Here is a 13,789-nt window from a genome sequence, read left to right as displayed (position 1 = left end):
AAGTCAGTCAGTTGAGTTTATTTCACAGTGCTTGAGTATTGTCTGTTATTGCATATTATAATTCATACTCAGAAAGCAGAACTGAGATGGAATTTATTGCAAGATTTAAAATGTGTTTCATCAGTTAAGATTTCTTAAAATAGTGTCAAAATCTTGTTTCCTCAAATTCTTGTGAACTCTTGTCTCGTGTCTGGTCTCAGATTTCTGCTTTCACTTTGATGTTGATGATCTGTTTCAACCTGTTTACACTTAGATTTGATTATCTTTGCATTTTCTGATCTAAATCTCAAAACTGTCCTGGTGTGACTGTCTCAAGAATGTTCAATAAATTTCAACTTTTATAAATTATAAAGAAAAGCATACAATTGTTAATAATTTTACAAGTGTCTATTTTAGAAATTGGCGATATGAACTTGAAACATTGTCACTGAACACGTTGTCCTCCGGTGTGACATCATATCCTGTTTTTAAACTCCACGGACAACTTTAATTAGTTAAAGGGCCAGAACAGTGTTTTACTGCAGATTTGTCAACTACACGAATCTATTTTCCTATCCATATCTTGACAGATAAATATCTAGAGTAAAACAAACTGATCAAACTGTACATTCAGGTGTCAGTGTGTGATGTGTTCATTGGGATGGATGTGAGTGTTTCGCTGAAACTGTAGGTTTGGGGCCCTTTTGAAAATCTGCTTAGGGCCCAAAACCAGAGGTGGATACTTCAGGGGTCAGAAAGTAAAAGTCCTGCCACATTTTTGCTCCACCCATGAACTCAGCAGCTGATTTCACCAGAGGAGGAAACAAGTCATTCCTTCCAAGTCACAAACTAGTCTCAACTCAAATCCCAAGTCCTCAAAGAGTTAAAGTCAATGAGATAATTAAGAGACTAATTAAATGATGATTGTGCATTACTGATGAACACCTGCCATTATTGTGCGTTACAGAGGATCAGATGCTGATGTTTTATTGGTTAAAATTATGCCACCATCATGGAGATCAGTGTTTGCTTCAGTTGGGCTCTTGACCTTTGGTTTCTTATGTTAGATATTTCTCTGTAAAAGTACATGTGCTGTTATAAAGCAGTGCAATCAGTGCTGTGCAGAAAACCGTTACTAGCTAGTTTTACATGATGAAGTAATTATTAGGCATCAGCCTGTTTATTTCCAAAACAATTTTATGTATTTATTATAAACAAATGTTCAGTTTTTAAATAACCTATCTTGTGGAACCATTGGTTTAATCACTATAATGAATACATTTCCTAATGTATGTAATAAATATACATTTTTGAAATCTTTTTCTAATAAAACGCACAGACATCATGGCCCAGCATATGAATCTCAACAATGGTGACAATCAACAAAACGCTTCAAGCTGAAGTGCATGCTGGGTAACACCATAGTAAAAACTCCCATCATGCACTGTAGCATGAATAATTATTGTAACCACTGTTGAGGATCATAAGATAAGTGCTCATGTCTAAAATACCGAGCCTGTACAATTTTTTCCACCAATATTTAAGCATTACAATAATATTTGTTTAATAGGACTTTTGTTGTAGTTCAGTAATTGCTGAACATAATTTAACAAACCAAAGAGAGACACCTTCATGAAGTCAATTAAAATGTTTTAGATGAAAAAAGGGCAATTAAATGTTCTACTTCAAGCTTTTAATTCAGCAATGTGTTAATGTTTACTACGAAGCACAACCGCAAGTGTTTAAAAGCGAATTACTTTGAATTATTAAAAGGGTCAAGAGCCCAACTAAAGCAAACACTGATCTCCATGATGGTGGACTCACCACAATTATGGTGACAAAGTTTTTTTTTTTGTTTTTTTTTTCTTCCAGTTGATTTCATCCAAGGCTGTGCTTAAAGTCAATTGTAGTTCTTGTGTTTCTCTTTTCTTCAGTGATGTTGATTGTTAACAGCAGGTGTTCATCACTAATGCAGAATTATCATTTAATTAGTCACTTAATTATCTCATTGACTTTAACTCTTTGAGGACTTGGGATTTAACTTGAGACTTGTTTGTGACTTGAAAGGAATGACTTGATTCCTCCTCTGGTGAAATCATCTGCTGAGTTCATGTGTGGAATAAACATATGGCAGCACTTTTACTTTCTGACCCCTGGACTCTCCACCTCTGCCCAAAACACTAGAGACGGTCCTGGGTACAACTCTAAAACTGAAAATGAAGACTTATTTGATACATTAGAAATGTGCTGAACACATTTTTTATCCAAATTCACTTTTATTAATTGGCGGTGATTTTAATATTACTCTAGACGAGTCTCTTGACAGATGGCCTCCTCGTTCTCCAACTTCTTCCGATATCAGACCTAAGGAGAAAAGAGAAATTCCCTAATTTAAAACCCTTCACCTGGAACAATAAGGCATGTACTGTCATGTCTCGTATTGATTATTGGCTATAGCTTCTTGTAGCTTACAGAAAGAAACGATTTTAATTCACATTCTTCCTCTGCCATTGACAGACCATAAAGCAGTTTCTATTAATGTTGGCCTACAATCTTTCTCCAACAACCATTATAACTCTTACTGGAAACTTAATCATTCAGTTCTGGACACCCAATCTGTTCAGACGACCATTCACAGCTTGATTGAACATTATCTGAATTTAGCTCATCTGAGTTATGATTATTGTAATAACTGGGAATTACTGAGACATTTGTAATAAATTATGTTTATTATTTATTATTGTTCATCCTTCTATAGCTCTCTTTATGAATCTAGATTTAATGAAAAAGATACGAATGATTTCTGAGATAGTCTTAATAAAACTAAATCTAGAAGTGAAGACAGAAAGCATCTGTGTGATAATTATCTGTGTATAGAGGAAGTCTTGCATGCTATTAAGGAACTGAAGTGAAATAAATCCCTGATGTGGATGGATCAACTTCTGAATTCTATCAATCTGTTTCTGAAGAACTTGCTCCGTTTCTCTTCAACGTTTTTCTCAGAGTATAGATTGTGAAAAGCTTCCACCCATCCTCACACAAGACTTCATGACCTTCACACCTAAACCAAAGACATACACTGTTCTTCCTCTGTTCACAACTACTGTCTGATTCTGTTAAACACAGACTTTAAGAGGAATCACAGCTGAGATGACATCATCACCATCAGCCAATCAGCTCATCACACCACTCTCTGTTTAAAAGATGTTCTTCATATTATTCAGATCTCCTCTAAAGCTTCAGCTCTTCATTTCAATATTAATAATTGTGAATTAATGTCTCTGAAGCTGTCTGGACTGTTCTCCAGCAGTCAACAATAGTATTTACAAGACTGCTGACAATATGCTTTTCAGTCTTTTATGGAAAAATAAAACCCATTATATGAAGAAATCACCTGAACATGGAGGATTGAACTTCTTGGACTTTAGCTCTCTTAATAATACTTTTAAAGTAAACTGGATCAAACGATTAAAACAGAACAACAACTAGTTTATGAAGATTATTCCTCATTGTATTTCTGCTCAGGTTGGACGTCTTCATTTTCTTCTGTTTTGTAACTACAACATTTCTAAACTTCTGATAAAGTTTTCCAGTTTTCACAAACAAATGCTTCTCTCCTGGAGTTTAATGTAGAAACATAATTTCTCTCCGAAAACAGATGTTTTATATGTAATAATAAGCATATTGTATCTAAATCTGAATGAAAATCTGGTTTTGGTGAGGCATCTTTTGAGCAAGAAGGTGTTGTGTTCACTTGTTGTGAATAGTTGTCTAAATGTCCTAAAGAATATGCTGTAGTTGTGGATGGTGTAAAAACACATGTCCCAATCTTCTCTGCAGTGCTTGGATCCTGCTGACACTGCTGTGGCTCCAGTTTGTTCTCTTCTTCCTCTGTTCAACACAATCATCCACAGCTTCAGCTCTTTTTCAGACGGATGTTGTCTCCAACTTTCTGGAAGAACTGTGTTGATGCTTTGATATGGATCAAATCTGGAAATGAGCTCCTCACAAAGATTTCAGCACAAATAAAGGAGAAGAAATGTTTTTCAAACTCATTTAGAAATATTAGCCCAGTCACTTTTTCCTTGTAAAGCAATGTCTCAGATGAGCATCCTTTGTGTCCACCTCAAGATCTTGGACTGAAACAAATGCTGGAGAACATTTTCCAGAACAAGAAGATCCCTGCTATAATCTAGCCCCCCCCCCCCCCCCCCCACCAACATTGACCACTATAATGGTGACACACAAATTGTGATTTTCTTGTTTGGTGATTCTGCTTGTTAACATCAGGTGTCTTCAGTAATGGTCAATCATTACTCAACTTCTTAATTATCTCATTAACTTCAACTCTGCTTCAGTGTTACTTTTAACACTGCTTCAGTGTTTATATGAGTCCACACTCAGAGTGTTAAATTAACACTGGGGATTTTGCTGTGTTCTGATGCATTTGTTGCAATATTTAATGTGTTTTACTGTAATAACAGCAGATTTGAGAGGAATAAATAAAGGATAAAATACTGCATAGAGTAGTCTGTGTTTAATTTAATTTGATCTGCTTTTAGGTTTCAGAGGTTTCAGAATCTTTAAAGGACACATGCTTGCTTTGTAAATGTATTTTAAAAGAAGTCATGAATGTGAAGAAAAAGGTAATATTAACAACTCTTCTATAGATACAAGCATCTGAGGACAGACACTTTATTTTAATATTTTAAAGGATAAAAGTTCAAAAGTGCGGAGTAAATTAACAAGGTGTCAATCAATACAATTAAAAGGAATTAAGAAATAAATCATTCAAATTAAGTTTATAGAAAAAAAAGGAAAACTTTAACAAAAAGGTAACACTTTACAATAAGTTCCCAATAGTTAATGTAAGGTACTGTAATGCTAATTTAATATAAGGATAAATATAAAGAGTAACGTGCTGAGTAAAGTTGCAATAAACTCAATAAAAAAAAAAAAAAAGAATTAAATAATAACTTATTAATCAAAATTGAGTTTAAAGCCAAGTAAAGGAGACTGTAAACAAAAAAAAATAACGTCTTGCTTTAAAATCAGGTCTCATTAGTTAACATTAGTTAATGCATTAATACATTTTTTACATGTGTTCAATAATCTTTGTTAATATTATTATTATTATTAACATAATATTAACAGATGCAACTTGATTTTTAATAACAGAGTGTAAATTTTTAATAAATTTTTTCATTGTCAGATCATGTTAACTGGTGTAGTTAACTAATGTTACCAAATGGACCCAAAAAAAGAAATAAATTAAGTGTTTTAAGAATTAATCTATTTAATTAAAGATTTAAAAACAGTGATTATGCCACTATAAGTAATAAAGCAGAACATGTGGTGTAGTGATGGAGTCTGAACCAGTAGCTCTATATTTGGTTTGATACTCACTCTACAGTGATTGCAGTGTTTGAGGTGTGTGTGTGTGTGTGTGTGTGTGTGTGTGTGTGTGTGTGTGTGTGTGTGTGTGTGCAGGTGGAGCAGAGTCCTGCAGACTGCTGAAGCTGATGGTGGTGGGTCCTCCGCGGCAGGGCAAGAGCGCTTCAGACTGCACCGACCGCAGCATCCACACGTCCAGCTGGGATCTGGAGCGACCCGGAGGAGGGAAATCTGCTGTAAAAGCCCTCAGCCCACACACACATAACACACAAGTCAAGTCACCTTTATTTATACAGCACTGTTAACAATATAGATTGTGACGAAGCATCTGTGGAAAATAGTGTGTCAGTAACACACTTTGTCATCATCCAGTTCAGTTTAAATAGTATCTGTGCAAACAAATCGCACACACACACACACATAACTCACAGACTAACACACACGCATACACACACATGCATACACACATAACTCACAGACTAACACACACGCATACACACACATGCATACACACATAACACACACACACACGCACATAACGCACACACACACACAACGCACACACACATAATGCGCACACACACACACACACACATAACACACACACACAAAACACGCACATGCTCACACATAACATGTGCACACACACACATAACATATATAACACGCATACACACATAACACACACACACATAAGACACACACATCACATGCACAAACACACAACACGGTCACACGCACACACATAACATGCATACATAACGCACATACACACACACATAACACACACAAAACATGCTAACACACGCACACACAATACGCATACATGAATAACACACACACACACACACACACACACACACATACACACACATAATGCACACATACACACACGCAGACAAATAACGCACACACACACACACACACACACACACATACACACACATAACGCACACATACACACACGCAGACAAATAACGCACACACACACACACACACACACACACATACACACACATAACACACACATACACACACGCAGACAAATAACGCACACACACACACACACATACACACACATAACGCACACATACACACACGCAGACAAATAACGCACACACACACACACACACACACACACACACACACACAGACTCATATCAGGGTTCTGTGAGTCTTAAAAGTCTTAATTTGTCCTTCCACAAATGATAGCCTTGAGTCTGAAATATCTAACGGTGTCTGAGGGAAGTCTACACATACTTCAGTCAAGATCATTAACTTCATTCATTAACTTGAGAAGCAAAATGAAGATAGGAAGTCTTGTTTTCTGAGAAATGTTTTTACGCTCAATGCTAGAATCAGCATATGTCTTTATTTTTTATACATTTCCCAGAAAACAATGCTGCTTCAGTCACTTTGCTTCTCTTGTAAATGTATCTTTAAATATTAGTTTTGGAAAACAAGTAGAACATATGGAGGAAGAGCATCAAGTATTTTTGCAGTGTGATCAGTAGAAGTCATAGACAGATGCTGGAAGTTTCATTTTCTAACTGTGTTTGTGTTAATAATAGTCACTGTGTGCTTCATAGGCATTTAATATTATGAACTGTATATTATACAATTAATATGTAATGATAATAAATGTATAAAATATTAAATAGACAAACGTATATTCAAAAAATACATCTAAATGTAATATATATATATATATATTAAACATAACAAATATAAATCATACATTCAGCAATAAATCTTTAAGTCTTTACATAAATATTCAAACTATGAATTTAGGATGGACAGTTACTCACTTACCAATTCAACAATTATTAAAAGTCATGAGTTTCATGGTAGATTCATAACTTTGCTACTATAATAGTCAGTATATTTCTGCGTAATGGTGAGCAAAGTAACTGAAACACACAGTGGACAAATGATGTCATCTCCTGTTGATTCAAGTGTGTGACTTCATCGTTTCAGCTTTTACTGAATTCCCAGTCTATCTGTCTGTTTTCAGGGGTGTGTTTGTCCCACAATGCTTTGCTCATCTCATTTGAGAGATTAAGTCACAATTATCTTCTGTATTATTTTATTCTGTGGCAGAAACAAGCTTTCGTAACTTTATAACAGAACAAAATGAACCATCGTTTCACCTCAGCAGCTCTATAATATGTCAGACAATGCCTCGATGGAGGTTATGGAGTAATGTTGTGAGTTCTGGTGTTATGTCTCTGCTGTGGATCCAGGTTGATTCAGTGTCCTTCAGCGTGTGGGACATTGGCGGTCCGGCCAGCATGTCGACGGTGAACCAGTGTTTCTTCAGGGATAAAGCTCTGTTCGTAGTGATCTGGAATCTGGCTTTGGGAGAGGAAGCCGTGGCCAACCTGCAGTCGTGGCTGCTCAACATCCAGGTCAGGAAACCATATACAGTGGAAACCAGATATTAACTTACACTTTAGAAAGAAAAAACACACAACATTTTTCTTTTTCTTTACTGCCATACATTAAAAAAAAAAAGTGATTAAAAAATGCATAAAAATTCAAAAGATGCAACAAATATGTTAATATTCATAGATCTAGAAAAGACAAAGTTTGCTCAAATTTAACGTATGACAGTAAAGAAAAAAAAGTTTTTCTGAAGTGTTTGTGAATATCTGGTTTCAACTGTATAACACTGGCAAATGACAAACACACTTAATGAAGTTTGTTTGTTTATTTGTTCAAATAGGCATTGCAAACAAAATCAACAATGTTTATATACTGATTGATTTGACAATAATTAGCATTTGCCAGTGTGAACTAAATTAACTATTATTGAACAGTTTAATGATAATAAATGCCATTTTGGAATTGCAAACAAATAAATTTTTAAAGAGTTTTATTTTTATTTATATATTTATTTTATTTACTTATCATTGCATATATCGTAACATCATATCATTATTTACTTAATATATTTCGATTTTTATGCACCCTCATTTTCCAGATTTTCAAATAGTTGTATCTCATCCAAATATTATCCTAACAGACCATACATCATTGGAAAGCTTATTTATTCATGATGTATTAATCTTAATAATAAAATGACCCTTGTGACTGGTTTTGTGGTCAAGGGTCACATATTTTCTTGTAATAATGTTTTGACATTGTGTCAAAAAACCCATATTGTTATTTAATTTTCAGTTCCTCCGATGGATTCCTATAGTTGACTTCTTCGTGTGACTTCTGATTAACTCATACTAATTAACTCATTTTTTTGATCATGCAACCCCATGTATTTATACATACAAATATTAAATAAGTATAAAATCAGTTTAAGTATTGATATATTATAGGTAATTAAGTATTATTTTTTCTTTATTTAATCATTTAAGTTTTTTTTTTTTTTTTTTTGTGCTTTTTTTAGTTTTCGCTATTGAACATTTGCGGGAAAAATTGTCATTAAAATTGTGTAATACAATTAAAATTACAATTATATATTTATATACATGATCATTATTAATAACTTATAATTTATAATTATAGAAAAATATAAATTGCTCCATTTTCTATTGATACTTTTCAACTGTGAAGAAAAAACAAATAATATTAACTTAATTATAATAGTAATACCAATATTATGTAGGCAATACTAATATAACGCTTAAAATATGTATACATGTAACTATTCATATTTTAAAAAATCTGAACTTAGTATATGTAATAAAAAAGTAAATGAATAAAAAATGACAAAACATGACAACTGAAAATATAAATGAAAACTATAACAGTATATAAATAATGAAAAAATGTCAGATTTATCAGATAGTTGTACATTTGAATAATCATCACCAATCTGAAGTATTTTGTTTGCTTTTTTATAAAAAAAAGGCATTCTTGTGTGCTTATGATGTGACTTTTGAGTTTTTAAAATGTAAAGATGACAAACCATTCATTTTATGAAATCTTTAACTGAATGCACTTTCCAAAAACTGGAATGATATTCACGATGATTAAATCTCATGCTGAATTTGCAGGAAAAATAACAATATTCTGGTCAGATTTTGGTCACCGATGCACAAATAACCCGGTTTAAATACTTATGGTTGAAGAATAAGATGGAAAAATTGCTGATGCAGTTGTTAGTCTGAATAAATAAAGTTGATCTGCAAGTAAACATGTCAAAACAAGTTAAAGCTCATTAGGACTGGAATTACTGTACGTCTCTTCAAAGAGAAAGTTGAAAGGTCACGGTTTGTGAGTAAAGCAATTAGCTGAACCTCATTAGTAATTCCACACTGTATTAGAAACATATTCCCGTTTTTTTCCTACATCACTGAAATCAGACCACATAAGTGCACGCTGTTACTAAACGAACGACTCGACAGTCGGCAGAAAAACATTACACGCTCAAATATTGTTTCATCTTAATTATGTAGTAGAAACACGTGTTGTCATTGCTCTCTGTTTGTGAGAGAAACAGACTGAGGTTACTGTCCGCCGCTCCTCAGGCTCTCAGTACGTGCCGCTGGGTCACATGCTCACCTTCAGATCGTCACAGGCCTGGCGTATCTGCACAAGAACAACATCATCTTCTGCCACCTCAAGTCTGACAACATCCTGGTGTGGTCTCTGGAGCTGGACGACTCTGTGAACGACTACGGCATCTCGCGCCAGTCCTTCCACGAGGGCACACCTGGGTACCAGGCTCCTGAGATCCGGCCCGGGATCGTCTATGATGAGAAGGTACAGAGAGGCTCAAACTGATCTGATGCCCCCCAGCATCTGCTTACTGCCTCCATTCACACTCAATTCAGATTCAGAGGATAAATGCTTTCTCAATATCTAGTCTTTAAACTCCCGTCGTGGTCATTTAAAGACTGTTAACCCTTAGCTTTCACACTGATACCAGAAAGTGATGTTAATATGACTACATGCAAAGTACTGTTATGATGGAGACATTTCAATGTTATGCATAACTAGGAAAAAAAAAGACACATTATTTATTAAATCATTTATATAAACATCACATTTCTGCTTTGAAGCTCTACAGTGCATTTTATTTTGTGTTTTATAATTGCATTTATTGATTTGACAGACACAGTTTGATGTTTCTCCTATTATTGAGCCCCATAAATATGCCCTCTACACTGTAAAAAGTGATACTCTATATTTACTCAATTAAATTGTGGCAACATATTACAAGCAACATTGTTAATTACCTTTAACACATTAGAATTAATTAGAATTAATCAAATGAGATGCTTAAAAGCAATTATTCAAAATGAGTAAAATAACATGAAAAAAATAATTAAAATGTATTCAAAAATAGTGGTTTTGTTGGATAAAACGAGAAGCACCCAGCTGCAGCCTGCAGAGAGGGGCGGGGTTGCACATGTTAACCCGCCCCATGCCTACTGTGATTGGTTTGACCATCTTTCATAGGCATACATGATAGGAAATGTGTGTGTAGTTGGTGTACACTGTTAAAAATAATACACTACATTTAATTAATAAAATCGTGGCAACAGGTTACAAGCAATATTATTAATTAAATTTAACACATAAGAATTCATTAAAATTAATCAAATGAGATACTTAGAAATTAACTATTCAAAATGAGTTAAATAGCACAAAAATAAGCTAAGTTTAAACAAATACAAACAACAACAACAAAAAAAAAAAACATTTCTTTGAGAAAGAAAAACAAAACACTATGCTAATGAACACTATGTTATGCATACCAGGCCAGTAGTTGGCGACTACGAAACACAGCGCAGAAATGTAATCCACAAATTCATGTTTTAGTTGATTACATGGAGATGATACAGGCATTGTGTTCAAAAGCTCATGTTGTCAAGCTACCAAAACAGAATCACTGCAGGAGAATAATCTACATTTTGGTTACCATTACGGTGGTCAGTGTTTGCTGTAGTTGGGATCTTGACCCTTAATCTTTTAAACAAAACTTTTTTTGGTTGCTGTAATTGTGAGATTGCTGTTAGATAAGCCAACAAAGAGTAAGATCAGGTGGTGTTGCTTGTTTTGACAGCATTTGGTCTGGATTTCGGAGTTGGTTTTGTCTTACAGGCACGTATGTCCTATGTTTGAACAGCATAAGGTCTGGACATTTAAAAAAAAATATATATATATATATTTGGGCACACAGACATCAAGAATCAACCTGAGAACCTCAACAATGGTGACCATCAAAAACTTGTTGCACTGCATTCTGGGTGCCACCAATCAAAACTAATTTATGGATCCCATCATGCTGTCTGTCATCATTCTTGAGAATCATACGCTGGTTCTTGATGTCATTTAGTGCCAAAGAGAAAGATTCCCTTCTCCGTCACAATTTCTTTTCTTAATCAGAATTCTTAAACTCTGCATTTCACATAAAAATCCAGGTCTTCTATTGAAGAATTAAAGGTGTTGCTTTAATGAATGTCAATTTGTCTCAGAGAACAGGCTCAATTTATAACACTCAGGCCAAACAAAGATTATGCTAAATTACAACCAGGACCAACACAATACTCTTAGCAAGTCTGGCTGTTATAATTCAGTTACAACAGCCATACAAAATGTAACGTTAAAAAGTCAAGGGTCAAGAGCCCACGTGGGAAGTCGTGGTCTAATGGTTAGAGGGTTGGACTCCCAATCGAAGGGTTGTGGGTTCTAGTCTCTCTCTCCACCTTGAATACCACGACTTAGGTGCCCTTGAGCAAGGCATCGAACCCACAACTGCTCCCCGGGCGCCGCAGCATAAATGGCTGCCCACTGCTCCAGGTGTGTGCTCACAGTGTGTGTGTGTGTGTGTGTGTGTGTTCACTGCTGTGTGTGTGCATTTCGGATGGGTTAAATGCAGATCACAAATTCTGAGTATGGGTCACCATACTTGGCTGAATGTCACTTCACTTCACTAAAGCAAACACTGACCACTATAATGGTAACCCTATAAATGTACCCTTTTTTCCTTCAGTGAATCTGTTTGTGTAACTCTGTTTTGGGGGACTGAAGACACACTTCTGAACATGATGCCTGTATCATATCTATGTAAGCAACAAAAATGTGAACATGTATAGTGTTTCATGATCGCCAACTACTGGCCTGGCATGTATAACATATTATTCTTTAGCATAGTGTTTTTTGTTTGTTTGTTTTCAATAAAATCTATATTTTTGTGAAAATTTTACTTAATTTGTTCATGTTATTCTACTCATTTTGAATGGTTGCTTGTAACCATCTAATTTGATTATTTATAATTAATTATGAAGTGTTAAATGTAATTTATAATATTGAATGTAACATTTTAAACAATTTTATTGAGTAAATAAAGTGAGTCATTTTTTACAGTGTATATACCGTTATAAAATGTATAAATATTTAAAATTGGCTTTTATTTTTAAATTCAGTTTTGGTTTTAATAAGTCTATGATGCACTTTTATCATTTTAGTTTTTTCATGTATTTATAAATATTTCTATTTAATTTCCCTTAATTTTTGGTGTAGTATTTCAACTTATTTATTTGATTTGATTTTAGCTTTATTTCAATTACCAAAATTATTTGTAATAGTTTATGCTGATATGTTCAGCTTTCATTTTATTTTAAGTTTTAGAAATTTTGTTAGGGATTTTTTTATTATTATTATTTTTATAGTTTTTTCCTTAGATGTAATTTATTTTAGTATCTTAAACCTGTTTATATGAATTAGCTGTTATTTTTTATTTTATTATTTTTTTTTTTTTTTATCTAAATTTTCTTTTTAAGTTTTATTTCAATTACCAAAAATCACTTAAGAGTTTTGGTTGCCTTTTACAACATTGACGCTATCCAGATTTTAATTGTACTTATTTAATTGTGCATTAGGCATTGGTGTTAAACAATTATTCGGGGTTTTTTTTTATTTTGTGTATATATTATTATATTGTGTATATATAATTTATATATATATATATATATATATATATATATATATATATATATATATATATATATATATATATATATATATATATATATATATATAATTTTTTATTGTTTTTTTTTCTTAGCTGTAATTTTTATTAATATTATTATTAATTTTTTTTGAATATTTTTAGTACTTCAAGTTAAACTTATTTATTTGAATTAATTGCAAGGCAGCATATCTAATTTTCATTTCAGTTAAGGTTTTTATATTATATTTTAGCTTTATTTAAATGAATTACTCTAATGATTGTAATTATTTTAGTTAAACATGATTTGTAATAGTTTGAGGTAACATTTACAGCATGTATCCAGTATTTGATTGTGCTCGTGTAAATAACTGCATTAGTGTCAGCTGATGAAGACTTCTGCTTGTTTTTCTGAACTGAGGCACAGGTTGAAATGACGTGTGATGATCAACAGCACGTCACAGCATCTGTCGATAGAGATGAACTTGTTTCACACCCAGA

General features: G+C 33.5%; 2 protein-coding genes across 5 annotated transcripts in view; both read right to left on the bottom strand.

The window, feature by feature from the left end:
• Positions 1–13,789, bottom strand: part of LOC128020811 (NACHT, LRR and PYD domains-containing protein 3) — a 638,518-nt gene that overhangs the window by 412,266 nt on the left and 212,463 nt on the right. The window lies entirely within an intron of this gene.
• The window catches only part of LOC128020587 (NACHT, LRR and PYD domains-containing protein 12), a 137,751-nt gene that overhangs the window by 39,599 nt on the left and 84,363 nt on the right, over positions 1–13,789 (bottom strand). The window lies entirely within an intron of this gene.

This window comes from Carassius gibelio, chromosome A1 (assembly GCF_023724105.1).
Source record: "Carassius gibelio isolate Cgi1373 ecotype wild population from Czech Republic chromosome A1, carGib1.2-hapl.c, whole genome shotgun sequence".
In the NCBI taxonomy this organism is placed as follows: Eukaryota; Metazoa; Chordata; class Actinopteri; order Cypriniformes; family Cyprinidae; genus Carassius; species Carassius gibelio.
Note: the sequence above shows the minus strand (reverse complement) of the source record. Positions and strands in the feature narration are given on the sequence as shown.